The sequence below is a fragment of the Montipora capricornis genome, chromosome 12 (assembly GCF_036669925.1).
Source record: "Montipora capricornis isolate CH-2021 chromosome 12, ASM3666992v2, whole genome shotgun sequence".
NCBI classification, from domain to species: domain Eukaryota; kingdom Metazoa; phylum Cnidaria; class Anthozoa; order Scleractinia; family Acroporidae; genus Montipora; species Montipora capricornis.
In genome coordinates, this window is record NC_090894.1 from 11,148,257 (window position 1) to 11,155,756 (window position 7,500).

Sequence of the window (7,500 nt, forward strand, 5' to 3'; positions counted from 1 at the left end):
AGAAGGTGCTACTTTAGGGAATTCTCCGCGCTTAAAATATGTTCATCGAAAGCTCTTTCTATAATCGATTAAACTTCCTCTATTGAAGATGAGCTTGTGGATAAATTCAAACGTACTTTTTAGGATGCGAGCTTTGTTGGTCAGTAATAAATACAAGACATCGCCACCGTGAGCGGTGTCAAATAGGTCGCAAAAAACTGTCCTTTAGCATTCGTAAAGAACAAACATGCCTTTAATTTGTGCTTGATAATCTAAAATCTATGAGCTTAGTTTAGTGTTCCAGAAAACTAAAACAGAAATCTCATTTGCTTGATTCTTGAAATGATATTCATGGCGAAATACGACTACCCTAAATGTTCAGGCAGATCCCCTCTGACAAAATTCTATGTATGTTATTTCATAAATGTCCGTATAAATTTCACTCGTTTGCATTGCTTGATAATGGTTTCATGACCGGACTCCGAAAAGCTGTTAACGTTAAATTTCGTGTATAACCGTTAATTACTCTACGTCCTAGAGAAACTAGTTCTTCAAAGAGCACTTTCGACAGCCACGCATGGGCAACCTAGGCATGACCGACTGTGAAAAGTTGCAACTTTTTACAGAACTGAGAAGTTTTTCAAAGACAATTGATAACACTCCAGATGTCCCTGACCAACTACGCCTTCATTTTGCTTCATCAATCGTCCTCGTCGTTCAGTCAGTTAGATTTTCTGGTAAAGAAAAGCTCTTGTTGGTGAGGAAAGTCTTTGATATTTTCCTTTACAATTCACAGCAGGGAATTGAAAGAGCTTTACATCATCTTATTCCTCTCGATTACTCAAACAACAGCACTTCTTTGAGCAACAAGAGACATTTAGAAATGTTCCTGACATTTGATGAGGTCTTTATCATAATGGCCGATTTAACTATGATGACAAACTTGTCAAGAATTCCGTCAAGCAAGAAAAGATCCCTTAGCAGTGTTCTTTCAGCGATAAACTCAGACTTGATTTCCCGGGATAGGCTTGTGGATATATATCGTTTCATTGGTTCCCAAGAAGATTTAGATCACGTTTTTTTTAATTACTTCTTGTCCGTTCTTGAAGCAGCCATCCAGGCGTTTAACTCAATGGACATAATACTTGAAGTCTTCCAGGTACTACGGCGTTTTCTAGTCGGTACTCCTTCCGATCTGATTCCTCTCAGCATTCTTAGTGTTGAATATATGCTGCAAAACCAGATCGAGATGCAAAAGATGGCCAGATTTGTTGAAGAGGTTATGATGAAGTGGGATTTCACACCACCTAAGGCCTTCGTTCTTTCCTTTTTGAAAGTTCCTCAGCTTCTTTGGAAAGCCTACACGGCTACTGACTCAACAACCCGGATACATCGTTTCCAGGGGATTCTCAAAGAAACAAATGAAGATGTAGAGCTGTATTGCACGGAATTTTTTTGCCTGACAACGTTAACGTCAGGAGAATTTCACCTTGTGAGCTCGAGTGGCTTATTTTCCATTCACCCCTTTCAAATGACGAAGCGGGCGTGGCTTTCAAACTGTGTTTTCGTTCCTTAAATTTACAAATGAAATGCTTCCACACTCCTCTTGCATTAAAAATTGACAAAGAAGAATTGGTATTTTTACCCCAAGAGACAGTACCAGAACAGTATTTCGGCAACAAGGACATGATTGCGCATGCTCCACACAATCTTTCCGAGACATCCGTGGCAGTCCGCTCTCAACCTGAGAAGTCTTTTTCAGCTCCGGTCACTCTAGCCCAGGAAATGATTCAGAACTTAAAACGTTTACTTGGGAAGGCGAAGATATCTTTAAAACTGCAATGTCCCTTTGGAAAGATATCCGTCCCACATTTCCTTTAAAGTGTTGTAGGCAGGGATGTCCTGGAACTTTACCATCACTTGACGAGTACTTGGAAATGATCTTGTCCATTTTAGCAGTATCATCAACTAAAGAAGTTGCTTTTTATTGGGTGCACGTGCGGCAAAACCGCCATCATCTGTCCCAGTATTTAGATGTTATTTTGAAAGCTTGTCGAAAGACTAGCGCAGCAGAGTACTTGGACGAAAACGCTCGATTGAATTTTCACAATGCCGTTTACACGACAATGGAAACAATACGTGAAAGGTCGTCCGCTACCTCGTTTTCGCTTTTTGGCATGGTACCGGTAAGTCAACAGCCCACCCCCTCTTGTTTCCAGTTTGCCACTCCACAGCTGGAGCAACTGAGCAACATGCTCGGAAGCGGGTTACCTATTGAAGAGACATTAGCAATACTGGACCTTTTTCAAACTTGTGTCCCAGCTGGAGTTACAGTCGGCCAGATCGTCTCACTCTGGTCGTGCAAGAAGGAAAGACTGGAACTAATCGAAAGTATCAAGCGTTGCTGTAACAAAGAGGACATGTCGTTCTTGCAGAATAATCCGGCACAAAGTGTTTTTGTGTTGCAGCTTGCACTAGCCTTTGGTCGGTTGTGTATGAATTCGTGTAAAGATCTTCTCGTAAGGTTCGAGGAACTCGTTGTGTTGTACGATCCAGAGGATGCATACGGTCTCAATCGTTTGCCCAATTGGCGTCAAATGATGATAGGTAGTGGATTTTCCGTTCCCGCAATTGACAGCTGGTGCGTAGCGTTCTTGACTACCCCGCTACACGACCTTACATCTCGAGATGTGGATGCAATTGTTGATCTAAAATCAGACCCGTTGCAACTTGTAGCCTCTGTGTCTCATAGAATTAAACGATGTCTGTTTCCTGAAGATGGTTTTGAAGACTTCCAAGAGGACGGAAACGGTATCAAGGGGACACAATTCAAGGAACGTCTTCGGCTGGCCAGATTGCTGGGGGAATTTACCAATGTATTGAAACTAAGAAAACACGAAGGAAGTAAAAAAGATGCCGCCATCAGAGAAAAAGTCGTTTAGGCTTGTCATGAACTTTGCAACTCTCACGGAAATCAAGACAAAGGGGTGAAGAGAAAAAGTGGGAACGAACTCTACAAAATTCATGGCCAGAACCTTAAGGCTCTATTCGTCGAGATTTTTGGAAAGCAACAGAGATCGAATAATAATGCAGAAGATCAAACCACTCTGACACAGCAAAGCGTATCGGGAGCGGGGTTACCTTTTACAAGACAGACATCCTATTTTCACGAAAATCTCCCAAGTGTCCTAAGCTGTAGAGAAGTCTATGAACCATTGTTGTTTCTGCTGAGGCGCTGGCTGTCAACGGTCGTTGCCAAATCAGCCCTTTCTCTTCATGTAAGAGAAATTGTCCAGTATCTTTTTTCATTTGATTTTTCCAAATCAAAGCAACCGAAGGAATTATACGGCAATATTCAAGCTCACATTTTATCTCTTGAAAACAATCGAGCTCTCATTGCTCAATTGCAGGCGGCAGGGTACAACAGGAAGGGTCAGAGCTCTCAAGGTTCGAAAGATTTGTGGTTTTCCCCATCCGTGGAATGTTCGGGATACCTAAGCGGTCAAGAGTCGGCGGATGACAGAAGGTTCAGAAAGAAATTGGCGCGGACCCTGAGGGCTGTTTGGAGTGAATGGAGGGACATCCTTTTCACGTGTAATGTGGTTTCCATAAAAGTGGGAGAGGAGGACGTATGTACAAAAGATCTTTTTGGTGTTCAGGCGTCATTGGAAGAGATGGAGGAACAGGTGTCTGCTGTAAAGAAAACAATCAGTCAGTTTACCTCAGACGAGTGACTCAATTGGTGAGAAAGGAACAACGGCACAGAGTCAGGATTAAAAAATTTCACCAAAGGAATAAGGTAAGAAACGCTCATCATTGGTGTCAAATGTTTCAGTTCTCTCTTATCTCTTCGAAGTAAGAGCCTTTTGGCCTTCCCATTTACCAGAGCCCGGTTGTTCGAAAGCCGATTAACTTGATCCTAGATTAGCGTAAACTTTTGCTTCATGTTTTCAAATTAACGGTGAGAGTTTAATTTCTTATGCTTATTTTTGTTTTTCAAGATTGACTGCTTCTTATGAAAAGTTTTGCCCAATATCAGCGTTGAACAGCATTTGGGAGTAGAGAAATAAACTCTTTGGTTAATTTTTAACCTGGGGTTAGCGTTAATCGGCTTTTGAATATCGTAAGATTAATTAACCCTAAAACATGTTGTTTGAGGGAGGCGATGACCTCTTCGAATATTGAGGAGCTTGAACAAGGAGTTGAAGGACGTATGAATGTTAAAATACAACTTCGCGTTATTCCAGTCTCTCTGCGATCATCCCAAGTCGTTCGACATTGATTGTGTGTGCAAACGTTTTTGGAATATAATTGGTGTGGATGTGTGAGCGGTTTGGAGAGAAGATTGAAAACTTATCGTCAGGTACTCACGTCTTCCATATCACCTTAAATTTGATCATTTCACATCGTTGTCAGGACGATAAAGCCTGGTTTTCACAAGCGACGCAAGTACAAGCGCGAGCATAAATAGCTTATGCTAAGAGAAAACGAACGTCGACATAAGCGTAACTCAACCACAGTCTCCGTCATTTTGTTGAAACGCTTAGACGTAGGGAATCTGGAACCCACAAGATTTCCTTGTGCTTATGCCGTGTTTCGTTTTCACAAAACGCAAGCGAGCGCAAACAAGGAAAAGGAAAAAAATTGATTATTGGGCTTGTGCTTGTGGTTGTGTTAACCCCGTTGTCACTGTGAAATCAGCGCTGTTGTGCTTACGCTTGCATCGCCAGTGAAAACAAAACCCAACAGGTAAGAAATGTACCGAAATGTAAAACGCACGTGCGCGGCGTGGAAAGCCATTGTTTTTGTTCATTAATCGTATTGTAATCTTCTGCTCTCGTTCTCGTTGTCTTTGCTTAAGCTCCCCGTTAACGTCTGCACGAAAACCAAGAGAAAGTGGACGACTGTCCTATAAGAGGGTGCTCACGCAAGGATGACGACGAGATCGCCGCCAAGCAATAGGTTTAGCGGGCAAAAAATGGCTTTGCACGCCCCGAACGTACGTTTCACATTTTGTTACAGTTCTTAGCCGTTCACGCTTTGACAACGATTTGCAGTGACCAAATTTGAGGTTTTGTAGAGGACGAGATCACCTGACGGCAAATTTTCAATTATATTACCGACTAAAAGCCCTGTGTTTTGAGTAGCTTGATCCCGTAATAGCTATAACGAATCAAATGTGTCAATGTTCTATAACGGTCATCTGAATGAAAACATGAGTATATGAGAGTAAACTCGTGTATAAGAAAGATGGACTGTCCCGTCGCATTCGACGTATGAGTGTTAGATGGTTCACAGGTCATTCCTTGTGTTTATATCTCACACGAAGCGCGGAACCTGTGTACGTAATTTGCAGACAATGAAGGGCATTTGGAAGGACTATTAGGCAACAGGACCAGTGCAATGGCCTCTCAGGGTGCCAAATGGTTTTCCTTAACCCAGGAAGGAGGGCTCAGGTGGACTATTGCTTGCCCAGGGCGAACACTTTGGCTATTGGAGGGAAGGAGGCGGGGAAGGAGGTGCCTTAAGGCTCAGGCAAACGACTTTAACATTTGTTTCAACATCCATTCGATTTTGTTGAACACAGCGATGTTGAAACCATTTGTCCGACCCCCCTCCCCCCATCCTCCTTTCAACCATGTTGAAACATGTTGAAACGGGTGCCAAATGGTTTCCACATTGCTGTCAAAATCGAACGGATGGTGGAAGGAAATGTTGAAGCCGTATAATTTGCCCGGGGCCCTTACTTCTCCATTCTAGACCGGCTCCAAGGAAATTCCACATGAATGTATATGTATATCCAGCCAACAGGAAGACGCATGACATTCTTGTTTGTTGTTTCAGAGTTCAAAGGCAAGTCAAAGCGAAAGAGGCGAAATGAAGAAGTTTGTAGCCGTCTGGGAAAACCAATTTCTTGAAAATGTCAAATTGTGTTCTGAGCGAATTCCAGGTGAGTTGCATATCCCGTGATGAGCCCGATCTATGGAAAGAACGATAATGCAACAGTTCAGATTGATACGAAACTTGTGTCAGAATTTTCAAAACTACCTGACGTAAAATAATTCTGAGCGCAAGTGCCAGTGGCCATAGATAGTCTTGTTTCCGAAGAAGATTGCATCGTCGTGAAATCACGGATGGTTGTTGTCATTAGTGGTACAATAATAGGACTGATCGCGCGCGCGTAGATCCGCTCGATGCTTGCGGAGAAATTGCAGGTTGATCGACCTATGTAACATGTTCTTTGCATCATTCCTATTTAAGGATGCTACGCGCCGAACGGCTTTCATTCCGAGAAACCTGTCCTTTGTGCCCTCTCCGTGGACAACAGAATTCTGACCGTTTTTAAGGAGGAGAAACGTGGGAAGCGAGAGGAAATTGAAAATGTTGAGGTGAAGCTTTTCGAGGCGGGAATGTTCGTGTATGGATTGCACTCCAGTGGACATGATTACGTCACTGATGAATTGTGGGTCGCATTTTATAAGATGCTTTTGGAAGAAGGACTGGTGCCTAGAATTGTTTTGTCCAACGAAAGCCCTGGATTCGAATGGATAAAGAAATACGCCGGTATACAAACAGGTGAGTGTCTCTCCAACAGTATCTTGAACTCGGATGCGGAACTGCGGAGCGGTCATGTCATGTGGGTGTTCTAACCCTCGCCGCTTTTGAGGGACGGGCGCGTGACCTTCCGTTTGACAGTATTATCCTGCCTTAATGCAGCCTTCACATTACTGGGTATGTAAGAATGTCTTTTTGTTTCATGACCGTTCCTCGATCATTTGACACTGCCATTCAAACTGATGAAGATTGAGCCATTTCCGTCAATTGATGGAATTTTAAAGATTTCTATAGCTACGTTATGGGTTTTTAGCCCTTTTGTAAGTAAGATTATGTATCCAGAACCTGGTATGAAAATTTTTGCTTCCACGATATTGTAGATTGCCGAAAGTTCGTGTCCCCGATTTCTGTTCAGGGCGGGCGTCTGCCGTCAAATCTCAATGGCTTTTTTTATCTCGCGTCTCCGGAAATTATCCTCGCAATCAATGATGTGGAAAGCTTATCTTTTGAATTTTTTAATCTGAAAGGTACCTGTTTTCCCTAAAAGCCATTGTAAAGGAAGTTCAAGATGACAAAAAATGAGTATTTTCTACTGGCAATGCTCTTGCATTATTCTTCTTTATAGTGGAAAGGCTTTCATATCCCAGCTGGCAATGGGAGTTGCATGACTACGGGATAGTCCCACTTGAAGAGGATTATTTTGACTATCTTCCAGTACACGCTTGTTTATTCCCTGAACTTCGCGGGCTAACAGAGTTTGTCACTCTCACGATGGAAAACGTATCCAGCTTTCTGTTCCACGATTTTAAGGTATATTTGTAGTCGTTAGTCTGCGAGCAAGCTTTCCACAAATAGACAGCGAGAGCTGTGAGGTTCCCAGTCCCAGGCTTGTCTCGGCTTCGCCGCCTCTTCGCCGCTCGCATGATTGTCGTTGCCCTGTCGTGGATGCAACTCGAAGGCTAACAA

At 42.9% G+C, this 7,500-nt stretch overlaps 1 pseudogene; it reads left to right on the top strand.

Moving 5' to 3' along the window:
* The first annotated feature begins 534 nt into the window (after window positions 1–534).
* The window catches only part of LOC138025441 (uncharacterized), a 19,641-nt pseudogene continuing 12,675 nt past the window's right edge, over window positions 535–7,500 (top strand).